We start from the raw sequence: 12,918 nt of genomic DNA, 5'->3' as shown, positions 1-12,918 counted from the left end.
AAATGTTCAATTGCCTCCAAGAATACTTAAAGCATGGAAAAGGAGATAATCATTTCTACAGAATTATTAGAACATTTCATGCTAATAAAATTAAAATATAACTGGATTTGTGACCAGCCTGTGTGGCTCAGTTGGTTGAGCATTGTTCCATGCACCAGGAGGTCAAGGTTAAGTTCCCAGTCAGGGCATGTACCTGGGTTGTGGGCTCAATCCATAGTAGGACACATCTCATTGATGTTTCTATCACACTCTCCCTACTTCTCTCTGAAATCAATAAAAGCATATTTTAAAAAAATGCTGACTTAAAAAAAATATAACTGGATTCAGTAAAGTGATTTGGTTATGGAAATGAGATGCCTCATCTGTCAAGGAGTAAACTCAGTATTTGTGGGTTGATCATTTCACTTTATATTTAAGTATTCTGATAAAGACACAGTTTATGTATCTGGAGAGGTGACATTAAATGGCAAAATATAAAAATAGGTTTGCTCCACATGAACAATCAAGTTAGATTTATTCTAGCATTGAATCCCTTTTTTACCTATGTTATAATTCAATATAAACTTATTAGATCACTTCAAAGATCTAATTTTGCCTATTTCATACTAGCATGCTACCTTTGAGCAGTAGTTTGCAAATTTGAATGTTTATGGGAATCACCAGGCGGGCTTGTTAAAACATGGCTCTCTGGGGCCACACTCTCCCCCCCCACCCCCCCGCATCCCCCGGAGTGTCAGGGCCTCTGGGTCCGGTCTAGGGCCCAAGACTTCACATTTCTAATATGTTCACAGGAGCTGCTAATGCTGCTTGTCCAGGGACAAGTTTGAGCAGCTTGTCTTGCATGAACCATTACAGTCTTTTGTTTCTCAACTATTTTATCTGTGACATAATGGTCTGAAGTGACTTTTATGTATCCATTTCTATGCTCCCTGCCTTTGAGAAAATCATGGAGAAAACTATGGGACTGATTCTGCCTGTGGTAGAAGAATATGGAAACCCTTTAGAGAATAAATGAGTTTGAAACCAAGAAAGACTGCTGTAAAAGTTAAAACATACAGAAATCCTTAATTTAGAAAAATCGTTAGCTCTTGTCCTTCATTCCCCTCTAATCCACCTTATAATTCTCACTTGAGAGATATAACAATATTAATAATTTCAAGTAAAATTGGTCAAAATGTCTCCACATTCAGCCCTTGGGAGTAATTCACTAAATATCCAAACAGAATAACCTGTGCTTCATGTCTCATACACATACGAAACTTGAGAAAATATATCCAAGTATTTTCGAGGATTCTCTATTATGTAGGAAAGGTTTTACTGTGACTTCCAGCTCCAAATTGCTGGTATTGACTCTATTCTTATTCCTCACTCTTGGTTTCTGTTCCTTTGGTGCCTTTTCTCTCTCCATCCTGCATTTCTTAAGGCAGGGACACCTTTAAACCTTTATTCTCCAATGCAGTGCACATCCAAGACTGTTGTGTACAACAGACTTTACTAAATATAGTGAGTTCATGGAAGTTAATTTTAGTACTGAGCAGGAAATGATTTTTCAAGTATTACAAATGTCAAGTGTTACAGTTTCAAAAGCCTGCCAGACAGTCTTCGCCACAGGAAAGCTATAGCTGGCTGTGGCTCTATCCTTAAAACCAGATACCCTGCCTTGCTGTCCACATTCTTTTCTTCCTCATGGAGAGATTTCACTAGTATCCGTGACACCTGCCCCTCATTTAGGGATAGCTGGAGGTAACCCCAAAGTTCCATTTGTTCTCTCCTAAGCAGCATCCTCTTCTCCACTAGCTGAATTCTCGCCTTACCTGTCATAACTAAAATCAAATTATTTCCTACATGGGGCCTACACCTTTAGAAATACAAAGCAGAAATTTTAAAAACATCTATTTAGTCAGCAATGAATATTTCCAAGTTTATTTATATACTAGAGGCCCGGTGCACAAATCCATGAACAGGTGGGGTCCCTCGGCCTGGCCAGCAATCAGGACCAATTGGGGCTGTCTCACCCAGTCCCGATCAGGGCCAGTTGGGGCCGTCTGGCTGCGGGGAGGGGCCGTGGGCAGTTGGTTGGCCAGGGGAGGGACTGTTGGAGGTTGACTGGCCATTGGAGATTGGCTGCAGGAGTGCACTGGCCACCTGGCCAGCTGGAGGGGAGGGACCGCGGGAGGTTGGCTGTGGGAGCGCACTGATCACCAGGGGCAGCTCCTGCATTGAGTGTCTCCCCCCTGGTGGTCAGTGCACATCATAGTGACCGGTCGACCAGTCATTTGGTCATTCAGTCGCTTAGGCTTTTATATACCCTGAGTGGCCAGATTATTATGACCACCTGATGTCTGTGGGTAAATTAGGTATAATTTTGCGCTGAAGTTGCTAGAGGGCCAGACCATTGTAAATAGGGTAGCAGGTTGTTTACCTCGACAGTAGAATTGCTTTTTTTCTGAAGATAAGGGTAAACAATGTGATTTAACAGCCTTTGAACGTGGGATATATATATATATATAATGTATATATAAATCTTCCTCTTGTCAGAATCTGGGGCACGCCACGGGATGCAGAGTCAAGTCCCCAACCACCTGTGGCATCTCAAAATTGCATAAGACCCAGACCCAGCTGGCCCCATCCCCATTGGGTGAGATCCAGACCCGACCGGCCCCAACCTTGTCAAGTCCTGCTGGGCGAGAGGCGCAGCCTCAGGTCCCCTGGCCCAGTGCCAGGCGTGGGGCGCAGCCTCAGGTCCCCTGGCCCAGTGCCAGGCATGGGGCGCAGCCTCAGGTCCCCCAGTGCACCCGCAGGTCCCCCGGCCTGGTGCTGGTGAGGGAGGTGCAGCCTGAGGTCCCTCGGTCTGGTGCCAGGGTGGGCAGCATGACATGAGGTCCCCCATAAAGCCCTGCTATGCAGGGGGCACACCTTGAGGTCCCCCATCAAGCCCCACCAGGTGGGGGCACAGCCTCAGGGCCCCCATCAAGCTCCACAGGGTGGTGGGAGAAGTCTCAGGTCCCTGCTGATTGCTCATTAAGGCTCGTTACGGGAACTTGGCCTCCACTGTGGGTGCAGCCATCTTGTATTACAGATCCCCCCCCCCCCCCCCCCCCGCCTCTGCTGTGGCTGCCTCTATCTTTGTGGTGGAGTGATGGTCAATTTGCATATTCCCTCCTTATTATATAGGATTATTTTGTCATTTGTGTAAAAGTACTTATGAAAATAAAAAGCTTGTTTACTATAAGGTCTTATTTCTCCTGATGATATTATATTTTATTCCACTTTTAAAACATCTTTATTAAAATGCAATTCATATGCTATAATATTTCCAAAGTGTACAATTCAGTGGATTTTAGTATATTCAGAGTTGAGCAATCAACATAATTTAGGACATTTATCACCCAAAAAAAGAGACCCCATAATCCTTAGCTGTCACTCCATATCATGACCATCCCTCTATCCCAGCCGTGGGCAAACTACGGCCCACGGGCTGGATCCGGCCCATTTGAAAGGAATAAAACTTAAAAAAAAAAAAAGACCGTGCCCTTTTATGTAATGATGTTTACTTTGAATTTATATTAGTTCACACACACACTCCATCCATGCTTTTGTTCCGGCCCTCCGGTCCAGTTTAAGAACCCATTGTGGCCCTCGAGTCAAAAAGTTTGCCCACCCCTGCGAGTCTATCCCGCAGCCACAAACAACCACTAATCTACACTCTGTCACTATAGCTTTACCTATGATGGACATTTAGTATAAATGCAAGCATACAGTATGTGACTGGCTTGTTTCATTTAGCATGGCATTTCCATGTTTCATTAATGTTGTAGCATGTATCAGTATTTCATTCCTTTTTATCGCAGATGATAGGTTGTTTATCCGTTCTTTAGTTGATGGGCAATTGAATTGTTTCTCCTTTTTGGCATTTATGAATAAGATTGCTATAAATATTTTTGTTCAAGTTTTTGTGTAAATGTCTTTTTTTCTTTTGAACATGTACCTTAAGGTAGAATTGTTAGACCATAGAGTAACTCTATGTTTAAGCTTTGGAGAAACTACCAAACTGCTTTGCAAAGTGGTTGCACCATTTTACCTTCCCCCAAAACGGTACACGAAGGTTCGGATTTACCCACATCCTCACCGACACTTGTTACTGTGCGTCTTCTTGGTTATGGCCATTTTAGTGGTTGTGAAATGGTATATAATTGTGGTTTTGATTAGTATTTCCTTCATGTGCTTATTGGCCATTTGTGTATCTTTTGTGGAGAAAATTCTAGCCGGATTCTGGGCTGTCTTTTTAGTGTTGATTTGTAACAGTCTCCATATAAGTCCTTTATCACATATATGGTTTACTAAATTTTTCTCTCATTCTGTGGATTTTCTTTTTACTTTATTGATGATATCATTTGCAGAGCAATATTTTTCTTAGTTCTGAAGCAGTCAAAAATTTGTTTTTTTCTTTTCTTTCTTATGCTTTGGTATCTAAGAAGCCATTATGTAATCTAGCACCATGGAAGTTCATTCATATGTCTTTATTGAAGAGTTTTATAGTTTTCAGCTATTATAATTAGGTTTATGATGCATTTTGGCTTAATACTTTTGTATTTTTTATGGTGTCACATAGAAGTTTAACCTCATTGCATGTGGATATTCAGTTGTTTCAGCAACATTTGTGCAAAACACTTTATTCCCTATTAAATTGTCTTGACACTGTATGAAAAATCTATTGTCCATTAACTTATGGGTTTATTTCTAGACTCTCAATTTTATTGTGTTTATATATACTTTTATTATTATACAAGTACCATGCTGTATTTATTACAACATTTGTGTAGTAAGTTTTAAAATCATAAAGTGTGAGTCCTTAAAATGCATTCTTTCTCAAGGTGTTTTCTGTTTATTTGTTTGGTATTCTAGATACTTTGCACTTCCATCTGAATTTTAGTATCACTTTGGCAGTTGGTAATATGATAGGGGTTGTGCTGAATTTATAAATTAATTTACAGAGTATTGCCATCATAACAATATGTGGGAAGTTTTAAATTAGTAACAATATTTACTTAATATAGTCTATTTATATTTTTCTATTCTTCTCTAGTCAGTTTTGGTAATTTATGTGTTTCCAGGAAATGGAAATTTTCTACTTTTTGTAGGTTATCTAATTTATTGGCATGCATGTTGTTTTTTCATATTCCCTTTTTATTTATACAAGGCTGGCAGTGATGTTCCTTATTTTATTCTTGATTTTAATAATTTGATCCTTCTTCTTTTACCCCCCGGCCAGTCTAGTTAAATGTTTGTCAATTTTGTTGATCTTTTCATCTAACCAACTTAATTTTTTTTTCCTATTTTTCTTTTTTTCTATTCCATTTATTTGTTTTCTCATTGATTTCCATTTTTCTACTTGGTTTGGGTTTAACTTGCCCTTCTTTTTCTAGATTCTTCAGGTGAAAACTTAGGTTATTGAATTGATCTTTCTTTTTAATTTTAATATTGGTATTTACAGTTACAAATATCTCTTTGTGTAGCTATATCCCAAAGCTTTTATATGTTTATTTTCATTTTCATTCCTCAAGGTGTTTTTGAATTTCACTTGTGATTTCTTCATTGGCCCATTATTTAGGAGGAGTTGTTAATTTCCACACACTTGTGAATTTCTAAGCTTCCTTTTGGTATTGATTTATAATTTAATTCCATTGTGGTTGAAGAACATGCATTGTATTATTTAAATCCACTTAAATGTGTTGAGGCTTGTTTTATGCCTGCAATTATTGTTGTATATATATATTTTTTTAAATATATTTTTTATTGATTTTTTACAGAGAGGAAGGGAGAGAGATAGAGAGTTAGAAACATCGATGAGAGAGAAACATCGATCAGCTGCCTCCTGCACACCTCCCACTGGGGATGTGCCCGCAACCCAAGTACATGCCCTTGACCGGAATCGAACCTGGGACCTTTCAGTCCGCAAGCCGACGCTCTATGCACTGAGCCAAATCGGTTTCGGCTGTTGTATATTTTGTAAGTCCAACAATACAATTATATTTATCTTGTATGCAATTGTGTTTAAAATCAGTTAAGAAAAGAATAGGCAAAAATATGTAATTACATTATCTTTTATAATTGTGTATAATTACCTTTACTCTGATACTCTGATTTTTTAAAAAAATATATATGTTTTTATTGATTTCTGAGAAAGTTAGAGGGAGAGAGAGAGAGATAGAAACATCAATTATGAGAGAGAATCATCAATTGCCTGCCTCCTGCATGCCCCCTCCTAGGGATGAAGCCAGCAACCCGGACACGGGCATGTGCCCTGACCCAAAATGGAATGGAACCATCACCTGCCGGAAGCCGGTCCATCCTTGCTGCTTGACACAGTCGCTGCAGGAAAGAAACATCTGCACAGCATGTTTCAAGGGACCTGGCGTATATAGCATACTGTTCTTAATATGTTTGCTCCCCTTAGCGCTGTGTGTTTTAACCAAGGTCACCTCTCTGAGAAAGGTTGTTTCCCCAGGTAGGAATTTTTCCCTGAAGTCAGGGAGGGGATGAAACTCCTTAACTAAGTGCCAGGTGGGTAGTTAATCACTACAAACAATCATGCTTAAGCTACATAATCTTTACTCCCTGGAATGGAGATAAGAAACGCCCTAACCTTTGCAATAGAAATTGACAGGATTAAAATCAACTGGTACAAATACGGATGTAACAAGACAATAAACAGCAGAACTTCGCTGGAGATCCAGACCAGAACTTGGCTGGAGATCCTGGCTAGAGATCCTGGCTAGGCTGCTGATCAACTGAACACTGTCTCCGTGTCATTCCTTCTTCGCTGACTCCGTCCACACCTTTGGGGACCCCTGGATCTGCTGGGGTTGGACCCCAGCATTTATTGTATTATTTAAATCCACTGTCTGTGTGTGTGTGTGTGTGTGTGTGTGTGTAAAACAAAATTATGGCTGTTTTAACATTAGTTGGCTATAGCAGTTCCTAAATTTGATAGTCATTAAGAATGATTTAACTATAATAAACTTTAAAGATGTTTTCCATTACTGTAAATGCTTCATGGCATATATAATTCTTCCTAATTTGTTAATATTATTCAGTAAAGTTGCAAGTCTTCTGCAATATTAATTTGTTTTTATTAAGAGCAAATATTCCTATTTTAATTAAAAATCTGAAGCAAAAGTTTTGAAGAAAAACTTCATGTCACCACAAATAGAATCGGGATCAGGTAACAAATAAAATTCCATATACAAGCTCATATAATTCATATCTGCTACAATAGAATCTTCCTGTGTAATCATATATTATTTTTATAAATCTTAATAGCAACATACAGGAATTTTGAGATTCATGGCTTCCTATGGTTACAAAATCTGTGCAGAATTCTCAAGAGAAGACATTGTTATGTATAGACTAGGTATCTAGTGGGTGAAAGTATTTATTAAAAACTGAGAAATTACATTCCTTTAAAGTTGCAGTCTGTATTCTAATTTCTAATGGTACTATCTTCTGAATTGTTTATAATTTCTGCTGAAATACATAAAATGTTCAACTAATATTATAGGATAATGTTAATAGCTAATTGGATAATTTATAATACATTGTAGAAATCACAACCATCATATATTAATTGTTTTACTGAAAATTTCATATACTGAAAATATAAATGTTTACAATTAAGTTTTTTCAAAGCCTTAATATATACCAAATAAACCTTTCCTTTAAGCTGAACAAAAAATCACCTTTTCATATTCTTAATATACTTCTCTTTTATTCAGCTTACTACAATATCTGAAATTTTTCAAATCCCAAAATAAGTGTTCATTAGCAGTTAATTCCTTAATTAAATCAAGAGGAAGATTTTTACAGCTCTCTTCCCTGAGGCCATATAATAGGTGGCGAATGGAATAAAAAATGGGCTGGCTATCAGAAGGTCAGTTTCCTGCTTGTACCTGTATCAGTGATGGCAGCGTGACCTTGAAAACCAGCACTCCCTGCAGAAGTCTCTTAACATCATCTGCTAAAGAAAGGAGAGCTCTTGATTTGATAATCCTTATCTTCTCTTCCCAAAGAAAAGGTGCCTCAGAAGACTACTCGGTTTTGAGTGCGCATGTGTGTCTCTTTCTGTGCCTGCCTGCGTACCAGTATGTGTGTTTGTGTTATACATTTGCATAAGCATTCAGTAAAATCACAGGTGACTGCCAAAGCACCTACATTAAAAATTACTCCTTTTGTCCTTGTTTCTCTGCGAGCATTTATTAAAACCCTATGATAAGGGGTTTGAAGGGAAGGGAAAGACCATACTTCTGGAGACAGAGGTAAATGTGCCTTAAATTCTCTGCACTGATGGCCAGCACTATATAGGTACTGTGCTGTATCACACGTTGCTGAAAATCACAGAAACCCCAAGAGCCTGTTTTCCTGATCCCCATTTTACAGATGAAGGAACTGAATTTTAGAGAGGTCAAAGAACTTGACCGGGGTCACATAATTAAACGGTAGAGAAGAAGTGAGGAGGGGAACAAAAGATGATTGAGAAGAGCGGCATCTCAAGAACATCAAAGAGGTGATGGGGAAGTAGAAGGAAACATGTCAGAGTTACCAATTCAGGATTTTATCCAGAATCTGATCAGCTTGGATAGTTAAATCCATCAAAAGGAAAGTGCCTACACCAGTGGTCTACAACTTTCCCAATGCCAACTGCACATCAAATTGGTTGACATGCACACACAAATGGAAAAAATATCTGAATGAGAAAGAAAAAAAATGATACTGATGTTTCTGCACTTATTAAAAGCATTCATAATTCTTACGAACTTTGAATATGCCTGACACTGTTCTGTATCCTTAAATACTAACTCATTTAATCCCAGTAACAACTAGTAGAGGTAGGAACTATTGTCGTTATCCCTACGTTGCATATAAGGAAACTAATCACAGGTTTTGGGGAACTTGCTCACAGTTACACTGCCAGTTAGTGATGAGCTGAGATAAGAATTCTGGCATTTCCTCTCTAGAGATGAATGCACTGTGCAATGTGACATAATAACCCCATGTGCCCACTGAGCACTTCAAATGGGACGAGTCCAAAATGCAGTGGGAGACAGCGGAGGAGGAGACTGAGAGTAAAGAGAGCTGTGTGTTTGCTCCCCAGTGTGAGGACCACTGCAGAATCAGCAGCGGGTGGAGGAGCCGGCATCACTCAAGATACCAGGCGTCTGTCCCGCACGTGTCCCTGGATGGCGGTGTGAATGAATGGCAGGAAGAAGCACAGGCAAGTAGTGAACCCATGAGCTTTGAGTGCTCTCCCTGATCCACTCTGGGACTCAGTTCCTGAGGCTTCTGTTATTTTTGAAAGGGGAGGCCTCAGCTGGTGTAGTGAACACCACCTGTTCACCCTGTTGGTGAGGGAGGGATCCCACAGCCTGGAAGTACAAAGTGACTGAACACACACACCTGACTTAGGACAGATGCGAGAGAAAGCAATTTATTCATCACATATACTCCCACCCAGGGGCAGGTACTGCACGCCGCACAGGGACCGCGTGGGGAATGCGCTCAGAAGAGAGTGAACACACAGCAGCGTTGAGAGGCAGGTTTCACAGTAACAGAATGAAATGCCTTTCGGTACCTCCAGGAGGATGCAATTGGCTTGTTTGAATAATTTCTACATCTGGCCGGAACGTGACACCTATTAAGTTGAGGGCCAAGTGGGTCCAGCTGATCCAGCTGATAAAGGAGCTGACATGTCCCTCTGGCTGGACAACACATCAGGCCGGAGCCACGGAATCCACAGTTAGACCTTTGGGGTCCTGTGAGGTTCAAAGCTTTCAGGGCAGCAACTGAAAATGCAGGCTTTATGACAGAGCTGGGAAGTTTTGGACTCCTGTGATTGGCCAGGTGAGTATCTGGGCAAGGACCGGGCGGACGTGTGAGTTGTGACGGTGTTTATATTCTTGAAGGTAAGTACTCGGGAAAGGTAGTTTTAAATTCCACAGTAGGATGCAATTTTCCTTTTGCACATGAGTACACGAAAGAGCTTCAGAAACTAGAATGTGCTGAACAATTGTATTTTTGTGGAGAAACGTGCTGAAATGCCATTTTGGATTTTTTTTTCCCCATTGGAATTGTTCAAGCTTGAAATGGCATTTCAGAATCTCATTTTAAAATAAAACTAATTCAGATGTGTTATAAAGAAATACATGCTATCTAAAAATGAAGGTTATTATTGGAACCAAATACAATATTTATATGCATTTGCAAAGCTTATTTTCCTCATTTACTTAGGGAGCAAGCATTTGGTTCCCAAAACAAAATTTACTCAAATGACTATATATAAAAGAAATAATTTTATTGGAAACAAAGGGGGTATTTTAGAAAAGTGATGAGTAAGCAGTAGCATGAAGCCCAATGAATAAATGGACCTGGGAACTGATAATGGACAAACCTCAGATAAAGTGACAGTTTTGCAGAAACTTGAAGAAAGTGAAAGAGAATTAAGATTTATTCCTTAATTGTTTACTCCCATGATAATTTGTGCCTTCCATTTTAAACAAGGAAGTTACAGTTATTTAATTATTTGAACCTAAAAAAATGTCTGTTTTAGTGCAGAGTTGAAGCTCCATGAGTATAAGAATCATGCTTATCTATAATAATAAGAGTGTAATATGCTAATTAGACCTGACAGTTGAATGACTTTCCAGATGTCATTCTGGACATCCTTCCTGACGAAGCTGTGGTGGTGGGGGCCAAGGTAGAGGCAGTTAAGGATGATCAGTCAGGCAGGTGAGCGGTTAGGAGCCAGCGGTCCTGGATTGCAAGAGGATGCAGGCCGGGCTGAGGGGCTACCCCCACCCCCATGCACAAATTTTGTGCACTGGGCCTCTAATCTTTCCATAACTACAGCAGCTCTACTGTCTAGCCTGGGTCCAGGCATAGGTCAAGCTCATCCTGTGTTGCTTGCTGTTTTTATTATTATTTCTTACAGGTGCTAATTTAATGGTTTAATGTTTTATTTTATAAGAAACTAGAGGCCTGGTGCATGAAATTTGTGCATGGGTAGGGTCCCTAGGCTTGGCCTGCAATCAGGACCGGCTTGGGCCTTCCTTCCCCCGGCTGCCGGCCAGGGCCTTCCTTTGTTCTGTGCCTCCCCCTGGTGGTCAGTGCACATCATAGTGAGTGGTCGAACTCCCGGTCGGCCGAACTCCCGAGGGGGCAATTTGCATATTAGCCTTTTATTATATAGGATGATAGATCCAATGTTGTATTGTTAAGGAATAGGCTAGCATGTTCTACTTGAAACCTAAAAATTCAGTGGCTTACACAAGATCTATGTTTACTTTCGGGAAGACAGGTGGCTCAGTAGAGGGAGGACATTCTGGGATGCTCTCTGCCCGGGTTCTGAAGTTCTCGCGAAATTATTTCCACCTCTGGGTGTAAGGTGGCTATTCACATTGTCAAGACTACTCAGCTAGTGGGAAAGGGAAAAGGAAGTTCCAATGTAACAACCTTCCTTTTAAGGAGATGACCTGGGAGTCACATTCATTACTTTCTTTGCAGCCTTTAGCCCAAATTTAGTCATGTGGCAGCATCCACTGCAAAGAGGGCTGGGAAATGTGCCCATATATTGGGTTTATGATACTAAAGGGATGAAGCATAGCAGGGACACCGAGAGGCAATATATGCATATTTACATGAATACACAAAGGTATAGCTATTGTTTGTGTTAAAATGTAGGCCAGGATATTCTAACACACACACACACACACACACACACACACACTTATATACAGGGGTGTGAAAAAAATAGGTTTGCAGTTGTGAATACATGAAACAGAGTTTATTCTTGTATTGTTATTTAATAATATTGTATTATTTTCCAATTGAACAACTATAAACTGTGTTTATATCTCCCCCACTGTCCAGTATTTGGAGATGCAATGATTTGTTTATTCATCTCCCTACAGGTGGATGTTTTATTGTGACTTGTGTTTTCCGAAAGTTCCCAGGTGATTTTTAAGCAGCCAATCTGACATATTTTCATGAAAAAGCAGTTGCGAGGCATTTATAGGATAATTGGGACTAGAGACAGGTAAAGAAAGAGGCGATGCAAAGGCAATTAAGGGATCAGATGTAGGTGACGTAGTTACATCTTTGTATGTGGTAGTGCAGTGTGAAAAGCATGGTCCACAGACACTTATGAAGTGCTGACTCTTTTTTAAAAAATATATTTTATTGATTTTTTTACACAGAGGAAGGGAGAGGGAGAGAGAGTTAGAAACATCGATGAGAGAGAAACATCGATCAGCTGCCTCCTGCACACCTCCTGCTGGGGATATGCCCAGAACCAAGGTACATGCCCTTGACCGGAATTGAACCTGGGACCTTTCAGTCCTCAGGCTGACGTTCTATCCACTGAGCCAAACTGGTTAGGGCAAAGTGCTGACTCTTTATCAAGCCAAGTGCTAGGGGTACGGCTAAGAGATAGTGTCTCTTTTGGGACACAGAGTATTTTGTTTGTTTTGGTCCTGCTGACTTCACAGAAGGGTAGTCCAAGCAGGTGTATGTATTGCTATTTTACATGTGAAAAAAAATGGACACATAATCACAAGTGAGCAAGTTTCGAATCCCCCCTCTGGGATCCTACTACTGGGTTTTCTTCTTTCTGTGACTGCCTCCCAGGGGACTGCAAATGAGAAGCAGCACTTATATGCACACAGTCAACTACATGTTTAACCTTCAGACCAATGGATCCCAGGGACTATCAATAACAATTTATTTGATAGTATAAAAAAGTGCCTATCAAATATGACTCCTTGAATATCCCTCCTTTTGTAGCAACTGTTTTAATCCTGATAAAATAAGATGAATGAAACTGCAAGTGACAGCAGCTGGGAGTTCCATGTAGGGATGTTTACTATG

The sequence above is a fragment of the Myotis myotis genome, unplaced genomic scaffold (genome assembly GCF_014108235.1).
Source record: "Myotis myotis isolate mMyoMyo1 unplaced genomic scaffold, mMyoMyo1.p scaffold_m19_p_1, whole genome shotgun sequence".
In the NCBI taxonomy this organism is placed as follows: domain Eukaryota; kingdom Metazoa; phylum Chordata; class Mammalia; order Chiroptera; family Vespertilionidae; genus Myotis; species Myotis myotis.
This window is presented reverse-complemented; position numbering follows the sequence as displayed.